The sequence below is a fragment of the Mastomys coucha genome, unplaced genomic scaffold (genome assembly GCF_008632895.1).
Source record: "Mastomys coucha isolate ucsf_1 unplaced genomic scaffold, UCSF_Mcou_1 pScaffold18, whole genome shotgun sequence".
NCBI classification, from domain to species: Eukaryota; Metazoa; Chordata; class Mammalia; order Rodentia; family Muridae; genus Mastomys; species Mastomys coucha.
Genome location: NW_022196900.1, coordinates 54,456,325 through 54,467,644, shown reverse-complemented (window position 1 = coordinate 54,467,644; position 11,320 = coordinate 54,456,325). Strand labels below are relative to the sequence as shown.

Below are 11,320 nucleotides of genomic sequence, written 5' to 3'. Positions count from 1 at the left end.
GGGAGAGAGAGAGAGATAGATAGAGAGAGAGAGAGAGAGAGAGATGGGGGCAGGGGATGTTGACACCATAAGCATGCAAGCTGTCCACAGAGAACCCATATACACACCTGTGGACTGTGTGGCTCTTTGGGGACAAAAGAGTAGTTAGACTCTTCAGTAGGACAGTTCCCTATGTTTGCATAGAAAAGCCCAGATGTCCTTTAAAACCAGGCCCATAGCCCTCCCCTATAGTTCCTTTCTGTCTGTACAGGTGCACCTCAGCAGGCTTCTCATCCATCCTCTGACTCCACCCACAAGAGCATAAATTGTACTCAACACCTCACAGACCCGTGGGTGGGTGCCGGAGATTCTGAATGAGGATAAAGAACACCAGTAAATAAGTAAACAAGTCCTGTTCCTCAGAGACACGGGCCATGAGGTAAACCCAGAGGAGGAAATCTAGGAGAAGGCTGGGGAGGCAAGGAGCAAGGTCTGCAGCTGTGTAGCACTTCTGGTTGGTTGGGCAGCTAGCTACTCCAGGGACAGGCCTGGAGGGAGCAGGGACAGGAAGAAACAACCTACCTTGGGCAGTTAACGTCTTAACATGCTGCTCTTCTCTGGAGTCACTCCGATGGGAAATACAGAACAGGTGTCCAGGGAGAACCCAGTTTCTCAGATGCTCCAGGCCAGGATGCCAAGAGCAAAACTTTTTTCCCCTTTGCACTGTAACCAAGAGCAAGAAGGTAAGGAGGAGGCTTTGAGGGTAACCTCCTAGCAGGCTGAGGCAGCTTACCTGGCTGTTCCTGATGGCCCAGTTCTCTGGAAATAAGCCTTCTCTGACACCCCCGATTTTGTGTCTCAGCTTTTTCTCAGTTCAGCCTCCCTGGGTGCCTGGGCCAAGCTTGTAGTCCTCCCAGCCCAGTGCTGTGTTTGGGGACACCTCTTAAAGTATAACGTTTTATGTTCAGGGTGACATGAAGCTCACTTGCCACCCGAAGTAGGAATACGGGAGGATGTGCAGATGGGAGCAGCAGCCTGTACCCAGACCAGCCCTGGAACTCTCAGCTTTTTGAGTGTGAGCGTGTTTAGCAGACTGTAGGGTACTATTGCAAATCTCAGGAATGCAACGCTTCTTATTAATTCTGTCATTCTGAGCATAAAACTTTACAGCTATATTTCAAAACACGGGAGTGGGCTGGGTATGCAGTCAGCTTGGCACAGGCACTTGGGGACGAGGGATTGTGAAGACAATTAAGACATGGAGCCTGGGGCTGTCAGGAAGTTTCTTTTCTAGAGAATTGAGGTACCAGGAAGAGCTCAGCGAGGCTTCCTTAGAGAAGGCCTCACAGGAGTCCCACATGCAGAGGGTCCCCCCGTCTCTGAATTTCCCCCTCTCAAAGCCTAGCACCCCAACTAGTATCCGCCTCTGTTTACCCACAAACTAAAAAGTTGGGGCCAAATTCCTCCACTGCTTAATTGAAGCTGCCTTGCTGCCCAGGTGAGTGCTGAATGAGTGTGTCTGAGAGGAAAAGATCCTGGCAAGGGCACAAGGCCAAGCTAAAATTCCTACCAGCGGCAAGCAAACCCTCAGCAAATAGTCTGAGCCTAGGGAGGCTCCGTCCCAAGGAGCATTTTAACAGCAAGACAATGAAGATCTGGATTGGTCCTCCAGATTGAGTCTCCCCAGCATCAAGCATGTGAAAGAGAACAGTTTGGGTCAGTCAGCCACCCCTGAGGCAGACAAGTGAGTCTCACGGGATAGATTGCACTGCCACTCCGAGGGGCTTAAGGTAGGGAAGGAAAGACCCCAACCACTCTTTCCTCATGAAAGGGCACCCTGAGCCTTCTAACTACGCTTCTCCGTGACCTCAAAGGCCATGGTCACCTCCTTATCCTTCCCACCTCTCCCTCTGACAGTGGGAACTAGATGGGCCTTTTGTAGATCTGGCCTTTCTCTATTAAGGATGGGAGTGTGGGTAAGGGGCAATCGGGTTTCCTGGACTTTATGGCTCCACACCCTGTACTCAGACCCCAATTTAAGGTTTGCATAGGGGAGTTAGGAGGGGTTAATTATTTTTCCTGGCGCTTTGAAGGTCAGTGTGCTCTGTGGCAATAGAGGTGTCCAGAGGTGATGATTAGCATTAATAATGATTCTTATTAGCAGTGGGGCTTAGTTCCTTTGAAAAAGCAAAGAAGTCCTGCAGTGATTTCCCAACTGCTGTGGTTAGCTCCAGTGTTAAGTCTTGTTCTTAAGAAGGGCAGGCAGCACCATGGCAGATGGTGTGGAACTGGGAGTTGTTCTATGGGCCTCCTGTAAAGAGCACAGGCCACTTCTGGTCACAGATGTAGAGAAGGCACTGGCAATGATCACTGTGAAAATTCCTCCAGGTGCCAAATCTGGTGTCCCGCTCCTCTCTCCCTAACCCTCCAACAAGATACTCTGGGCCTCATGCATTCCTTCCCGGATGCTTTTCCTACTCTGGATATACAGTAGTCCCTCTACCCAGAAGGCTTAATTCCATTGTGACCCTTCTTCATGTTTAGCTCCACGTGGGTCTCTTAGGTGCCGATGGGTGCTCCAGACTTGCTTTTGCAGTGCAGGGGTCTCTGTCCTCTGCTATGCTGGGAAGTTTCTGAGCATGGCTGTCAGTTTGTTCACTCTATTCCCCAAATTCATTCGACAGAACGGGCCTCTTCTGTACTTTACACCTGGCCAAACCTAAACTGAATAATGGACTGACAAGATTTCCCTACCTGTGCAAGCGTCCCCCAGACACCTGCAGGTAAGCTTGCACCTCCAGAACTAGAACACGTGGCGGGTCCAGATTCTTCTGGATCTTTTATTGTTTAAATTCTGTTGTGGTTACAAATGGGAATGGCCATGTCTTTTGTGTGTTTCCTTCTCTTCTCAGACATACTGGAAAATCCTGAGACCCAAGGCAAGCCAGGGGTAATTCCCACCCTTGGCCACGGAGATTTATCCAAGGCACGCATGTGACCCATCCAGGCCAATTCCAGCATGGCTATGAGGCTTTCCTACCTCAGCTATAGGAACAAAGCCTTCCTTCACTCATCACAGACAGTGAAAATGGAAACCTACGCTGTGTGTATATTCTGGCATATATACAACCACCCACTTTTCTATTACACACACTCCAGCCTACAGACTTGAAGAAGGCCCACACAGCATCAAGAGGCAAACCCAGGGCACTGACAACTGATCCCACTGCATGCCATAGGTAGGAAGCTCACCTGTACTATAGTGACATGAATGAAAATGACCCCCATAGGCTTGGACATTTGAATGTTTGTTTCCACAGTTAGTAGAACTGAGTAGGAAGTATTAGGGGGGTGTGGCCTTGTTAGAGAAAGCGTGTCCCTAAGGGTGGGCTTTGATGTTTCAAAAGTCCACGCCAGACCAGTCTCTGTCTCTCTGCCTACTGCCTGAAGGTCAGGAGGAAAGCCTTCAGTTACTGCTCTAGCACCATGTCCACCTGGCAACTGCCACGCTCCACACCACGTCATAGACAGATCCTCTGAAACTGTAAGCAAGCCTGCAATTAAATGCTTCCTTTTGTAAGTTTCTTTGGTCATGGTGTCTCTTCACAGCAATAAAACAGTAGCTGTGACGAGGAATATCAAAGAAAAAATCTGAATAGAGAATAAGGAGAGGTACCCAGAGGCACAATGGCCCCAGCATTGGACATGTGGAGTTGGCCGCCCGTGAGGCTGGATCCACTTATGCCCCTCTTAGGGTCTATCTGAACCTATGCTAGAGTGTGTCTGGATTTCTTTGACTTGAACATACTGGCCATCAAGACCACTTCTTTTCTCATTCATGTCCGGCAGGACCCACAAAAGATTTAATGTAAACATTTTGTAATGGTCTTACTCTCTGATATATTACTTATTACCACGGTTATGGTAATCTTTCAGTATAGTTTCTTCAGTGGAACAAAGTAAGCGCAATTCACCCATTTTAGAGATACTATAACTGAGTCTCCAAGAAGCAGAGAGACTTGGGTCCCAGAGCTATTACAGAATGGCCGATCCTAAGCTAGAGTCTTCATGTCATTGTATTTCTTTGTGCTAACAAGTCATGGATGCATGCACTGGAAACAAGGCAGTTGGACTAGTTGGCTCCCTGAGATTTTCTCATGTTGCCTTTCCCACTGCTGTGACAGAATGCCTGACAAGAGCAAACGTAAAGGAGGAAGGCTTTCTTTTGGCTCGCAGTTCAAGGGTGCAGTCCATCATGGTAGGAAAGTATGGTACTCAGCTTTCTTTGTATTTTGTCCAGAACTCCAGTCCAGGGAGTGCTGCTGCCCCTAGTTAACTCAGTCTACATTCCACCACAAACATGACCAGAGGTTTGTCTCTTAGTTGATTCTGTCGAGATCAGAGTATCGACTGCCACACACATCCCAGATCCTGACTTGCTTCTAAGGGGAGAAATATTAAAAATGAAATATTAAAAATGAAATATTAAAAATGTTGGGAGAAATATTAAAAATGAACCAGCATGTTCCCATACTACTGCCAGGCCACATGTCTCCAGCCGAGTGATCTCAGCTCAGCGGTCTCTCTGGGCCAGAGCTCCCGAGTTCCCTTGGTGGAGCTTTGCCACTACAACCCCATACAATGGCCGTCCACCCCATGGTCAGCCACCACAGCACCCAGCAAACTGGTAGAAACAAAACTCTTGATGACCGGCAGGCTTCCCATGCTACTGCCGGCAACCCCTTGGGGCTGGCCAGCCATGCACTGGCAGGCAATGGCCAACCTGTGTTTATCTCATGGATACTCTAACTCAGAACTCCACCCAGCTTGCTAGGTTCCCACTGGCAGGTCGTTACCATGTCAGCTCCATGCTTCAAAGCCCCCACGGCCTTTGTGGTGCACATCAGGTAAACCCACGTTTTTGCCGCTATACCTTTCTCTCTGGAACCTAGTTGAGTCACGGCAAGAAGAAAACACCCCACAAACTTGGCTCAGAATCAATGGTAACTCAGTCTCTCGGCACAACAACTAAAACCTAATCTTGTAAGCCTTACTAACTCTTATTCTCCCCTGGCGAATCCTGGCGGATCTGCCATGATACTGGGAAACTCCAGCAGCTCTATCTTGCCCTTACGCTATCCCTGTTCCACAAAGCCCCTAACTCTCTCCTCTTCCTTCTCTTCCTCCATCCAACCCGGAAGTCCTGCCTACTCGCCCAGTGATTGGCTCCTTTATTCATTAGGGGAACACACACTTCATGTGTGTTCACAAGAAGTCGCCTGACATGAGTCACTCTTTGTCCACAACCAAGAGAGCAGAATTAGTATCAAAATGCACACAGCACCAGGCCCATCCACAACTAGGGTAGTGTGTGTCACCTTTGCTGCTTCACACAGTGGCCTCTCAGGATCTCCTTGCAGAGAATCTAATCCTGCCATATATTGCTTGGCCTCAGCAGCCTCCAGGAACTTTGCTGTAAGCTTCTATGAGATTGACGACACTTGATTTGGTGGTTTGAATAAGAATGCCCCTCCCAACTCCCCCCTATAGGCTCATCTATTTCAATGCTTAGTCACTAGAAAGTGGCACTACTTGAGAGGGATTAGGACATATGGCCTTGTTGGAGTGGGTGAGGCTTTCTTGGAGAACTGTGTCACTGGGGGTGTGCTTTGAGGTTCAGTGTCTCTCCTCTCTCTTCCTGCTGCCTGTGGATCTCTTAGCTACTCTCCAGCCCCATGTCTTCCTATGTGCCACTATATTCCCTGCCATGGTAACAATGAACCTCTGAAACTGTACGCAAGCCCCAATTAAATGCTTTATTTTATCAGAGTTGTCACAGTCATAGTGTTTCTCCACAGCAATAGAACACCTACTAAGACACTTGGGAAAGAAGGTTCCCAGAAGAGGCAGAAGCAAAGACAGGATACTGCAAAAAAGGTTCTGTGTTCATCAGCAGAGATGTAGATGAAAGATGGGAAGTTGGAAATGACTTTCGTAAAGCCATACAAAACCAGTCTTAAATCTGGACCAGCTTCTAATTGGCATGTTGGGCAAGTCACTACATATCTTATTTCTCTGTGAAGTAAAGTTAATACTGTCTTTGAAAATGTGTTTGTGGTATATATGTATGTATATATGTATGTATATATATATATACATATATATACATATATATGTATATATATATAGTGTGTGTGTGTGTGCACGCGTGTGGTATGTATGTTTGTGGTGTGTGTTTTGCGTGTATATTTATGTGTGTGTTTGTGGTGTATGTGTATGCATGTTTTCTGTGTATGTATGTGTATGTGAGTATGTGTATTTGTAGTATGTATGTGTTTTGTGTGTACATGTGTGAGTTTCTGTATGTTTGTATGTGTGTATGTATTTGTGGTATATTTGTGTATATTTAGGTGTGTGTTTGTCATGTGTGTATATGTGTTATGTGTGTGTGTGCATGTTTTTGTAGTATGGATATGGTGTATTTGTGTTGTATTTGTGTGTATGTATGAGTGCATTTGTGGTGTGTGTATATGCTATGTGTATGTGTTTTTGTGGTGTGTGTTTTGTGTGTGTATGTATGTATATTTGTGGTGTATGTATTTGTGGCATGTGTGTATATGTGTTTTGTGTGTATGTATGTGTATTTGTAGTATGTATGTGTTTGTGTATCTTTGTGGTGTATTTGTGTGTAAGTATGTGTGTTTTTGGTATATTTGTGTGTATGTGTTATGTCTATGTGTGTACAAGAATGCATTTATATGTGTGTGTATGTCGTGTATGTATTGTGTGTTTGTGATGTGTGTATATGTCAGTGGTGGTGGTGGTATGTGTGTGTGTTTGCAAGCTCCTAAGGGTTCCTGGCATATGGTAGGTGTCCAGTAAATCTTCCTTCCCATTTCATTCTCTTTACCTCATAAGAATAATCATGCTTTGTTCTTCCAGTAGAAATCCAGAAGGAAAGAGCTGTGTATGGCCCAAAGCTGGTGAATACACACTATACTTCCCAATAGTACCCAGCACCTTCTCAGCCCCACACTCCTCCCCACCTCGTCTGTCCCAATTACTTCTCATCCTTCATCCAAATCTTACACTCCCAACTTTGTCCACAGGGTATTTTCATGGACGACTGATTTGCACCTATGCTTGACCTGAAAGAATGTCTAATGACATCCTTTCTTAGAGAACATTGTCTTTTCCAACAGAGAAAATAGAAGGAAGAAAAAAAGGGGGGGGGGAGCTAAGGTTTTGAAGATGGAAAAAAATAATACATAAAATGTAAGAGACTTATTGTTTCAAGGGTTTTCCCTAAGAAATGTATTAATAGCCACCGGAAAAAGCTAGAGCAAGCACACCAGACATTGTATTTTCCAGTTGCTGCACCCAGGTTCTCTATTTTTGCCATCTTGGCCTCACATACTTTTTTTGTCTTATGATCAAAATGCTTCATAGCCTTCAAGGCTCCAGCATAAGAGCCTTTTGACATTAACCAGCTCATGTGTTTGACCAGTGCCAACACTGGGTGCTGGGAAGGCGGTGCTAAGCAGGGCAAACACCTAAAAAGCTACCTAGAGGGCTGTCAGGGACACAATATTCCCTCTTAAATTATTTATGAATTTATTTTTGGTTTCTTTTTTTTTTCTTTTTTCTTTTTTTTTTGATTTTTTGAGACAGGGTTTCTCTGTGTAGCCTTGGCTGTCCTGGAACTCACTCTGTAGACCAGGCTGGCCTTGAACTCAGAAATCTGCCTGCCTCTGCCTCCCAAAGTGCTGGGATTAAAGGTGTGTGCCACTACCGCCCAGCTATTTTTGGTTTCTTAAGATCTTCCTATGTATCAAGCTCATTATGTAGCCCTGGCTGGACCTGAACTTACTACAATCCTCCTGTCTCACACTCCCAAGTACCAAGTACTTGTGTGTACCACTAGGCCCACGTTCATTTGTTTGTTCAAATTAGTGATTGAACCCAGGATCTTGAACATGCTAGTCCATTACTCTACCAGGCCTGGGATTCTCCTTAAAGATGCTGTTTGTCTCCTCCGTCTGCTCCCATAACTGTTACTACTGCTGCCACAATTGCTTTTAAATCTTTCTTCCTTTTGTAAACACCTGTAAATCAAGAGGCTGGTGAGATGGCTCAGGGGTTAAGTACACTGGTAACTCTTACAGAAGACCTAGGTTCAATTCCCAGCACCCACATGGTGGTTCACAACCATTCTTAACTCCAGCTCTAGGGGATTCAATACCCTCTCCCGGCACCTCAGACACATATGTAGTGCTCATACACACAGGCAAAACACACCTATACATACACATGCAGAAATGAAAAAATAAAAATTTAAAAGTTTAACCTAAAACTCTATAAACAAGGGTGACCAAGTCATGAATTTGCCTGGTCTTAGTTTGGTATGGTCAGCAAGTAATAAAATTCAGCAGCAGCCTACCTTGCCAGGCCTCTAGTAACTGTGGCATTTTAAACAATAATTGCACAGTTGTGAGTATCAGGGCCACCTAATCCAATTCTATTAATTCCTTTAGATATTTCTAGTAATTAAGGACCTTCCACTAACATAGTTGAACTAGAATCCTTTGGACCTGCAAATGGAGCTCAGTGGTACAGTGCTTGCCTGGCATGTACAAGGACCCAGGTTAAATGAACAGCACATCCCAACCCACCCCCAATATTAACAAACAAACAAATAAACAAAGTATTCATAGTTTCCACCAATTGGTTGTGTTCTAACTAGGGACACAGCCAAACCCGGACTCATATAGCTGGTAGCCCTTCAAGTACTGAAGAATGTTTACATATCTTTCCTCTTGCTCTCCTCAGATTTTCTAAGAGTTCCTTCCATTGTAACCAGGGTATTAACACTTGGGAATTTTGGCCACTGTCTTCTGTTCTACTCTACCTCCCTTGTAGTGCCTGACTGGAACAGTAGCATAGAACTAATTCCCCATGCCTCCTCGTGTTTCTTGAGTAAACTCCTAATTATATGGACAGTGGTTTCGTGTGTGTGTGTGTGTGTGTGTGTGTGTGCGTGTGTAGATGTGTACATGTAGTGGCCACTTTAAGCACTATACACAGATTTACTAGATGGATGCAGAATCGAAGATCACTGAAACCACAAGAAGTAAAGATATTTATTTTCATTTACTTGGGGTAAAGCCATATCTCTCTAAAATATATATATCTACCTGGAAGCTCAGAAAATACATTATTACATTGTTGAAGTTTGGTCTATCTCTATGTATTGTAATGCTAAATATTGACCATTGTTGCTACAGGGATGAGAAAATCTGCACATACACCAAGTAATAGTATGTGATCTTCCTCCTTAATTTAAAACTATTGGTTGGGGGGAGGGGCTGGAGAGATGAGATGGCTCAGCAGTTAAGATCATTGACTGCTCTTCTGAAGGTCTTGAGTTCAAATCCCAGCATCCACCTGGTGACTCACAACCATCCCTAATGAGATCTGATGCCCTCTTCTGGGGTGTTGGAAGACAGCTACAGTGTACTTACAAATAATAAATGAATAAATCTTAAAGAAAAAAAAAACATTGGTTGAATGAAGATGCCAACAGACTAAAGCTGAGCAGAAGAGAGTCTCAGTCCCTGGGCTTGGAATCTGAGGAGAAGCCACGAAGAGGAGAAAAGAGAGAACGTGGAGAGAGGAGAAGACCCCTCCTGGGGTGAATCATGAAAACATGGACATGAGAGCTGACCAATTGGAGTCAAGAGCTGCCCGGATGGAACATGACAAGCTATAACTTGGTGTTATGGGCATGGAAGTAGACACAATAGCATAGAGGGTAGATATTTGCCCAGTTCCAGTGCTGAGTAAGGCTTATTATAAAGATAAAAGTTTTGTGTCTTTTATCTGGGAACTAAATGATCTAAAGCAAACCAGTTGAGATTAAATACATAATACAATATTATGTAAATAGTTATTCCAGATGTAACTGAAAAAGTGAAGGTTCTCCACTATCCGGGCACTAATTAATCCATCTTGCAAGAAGAGAAAACAGAGGAGACAAATGAAGAGTGGGAAGACAACATGAGACACCGGGAGTATCCTAGGTGACCTCTCCCATCGCTGGGACAAAATATCTGTCAAACACAATTAAAAGAAGAAAGGCCTTTTTGGGGTTGGTTTAAGAAGAGATATGTCCATCAAGGTGGGAATGGCACACCAGTGAGAGTTCGTGCCATCTAATCTCGCCTTTGCAGCGAGGAAGCAGAGTGACCAGGGCTTGTGCTTAGTTCTTTTCTGCTTTTGTTCAGTCCAGGACACAGCCCATAGGATGCTACCATGGCAGGGTGGGCCTTCCTTCCTCAGCCACACCCCCAGAGAGACCCAAGGTGTGTTTCCACCATGATTCCAACTTCAGTCAAGCTGAAAGTGAGGATGAATTACCATAGGAAGATCCTATGTAAGGATGGAGGCAGAAATGAGAGTGCATGAAATGCTGAGGACTGATGAAGACTCCCCCATAGCCTTGCTGGGACCAAGAACCCCTTCTCCCTTACAGTCTTCAGAGACCGTGTAGCTGCTTAGCCCTTCACTCCAGACTCTTAGATCAGGAGAACAGATTCCATAGTTGTAAGCCATCTGGTTGTGGCAACTAGTTATAACCTCTCACAGATCAGCATGAGAATTATCACCTCTTTATTTTTCCTCTTTTACGCTCATCCCCAAAAGATGTTATGAGATTATGGAGGGAATAGTCAACAAAATTAGGAGATAAGACCAAAAAATGATGTTCCTACTCACTGGTTGTATGGCATCAAAAAGCAAACTAGGTTTTTGGATCCTCAGTTTGATCATTAGAAAAACTAGAAACACAAATGTGTGGCACATAGGATGTGTTCAGTGACCAAGAGTGGTAAGGAACAGGCAATTTACAAACTTCTCAGATGCCAGTAATCTAATGCTTCCTCTCTGAGTATGTGTGTTTCTGTCTCTGTCTCTCTTTCTCTCTCAGTGTTGTTCAGCAAGCTTTCTGGAGGGTTCTACTGGTTCTTTTTACCTATGCATTCTATACCTATGAAATCTATGATTTTGTTGGTTTTCTAATTAGCTTTTGAACCCCTTGTATATTTTCTGGTTTTGTTTTCCTACTTGTCTTAGTTTTAGTTTGCACCTCATCCTCTACATTCCTTGGTTACATATTTAATTGCCTGTTTCTCATTCATTCTAATTTTTAGGTGTAAACATGAAGGGCATGATTGACTTTTGACTATGTCTATCCCTGTAGTCTATTTTCATACATGGTAGCCTCATTTTCAGTTTATTAAATGGTTTGCAATTGCATGTTTTTAAATTTTTCTTTTTTGAGTTA

At 44.5% G+C, this 11,320-nt stretch overlaps 1 long non-coding RNA gene across 1 annotated transcript in view; it reads right to left on the bottom strand.

Annotated features, from left to right (window-relative positions):
- Positions 1-700, bottom strand: part of LOC116095442 — a 7,383-nt gene extending 6,683 nt beyond the window's left edge. Inside the window, exon 1 of the long non-coding RNA XR_004120595.1 lies at positions 562-700. This is a non-coding gene — a long non-coding RNA (uncharacterized LOC116095442). The remainder of the gene's footprint in view (positions 1-561) is intronic.
- Between the last annotated feature and the right edge of the window lie 10,620 nt (positions 701-11,320).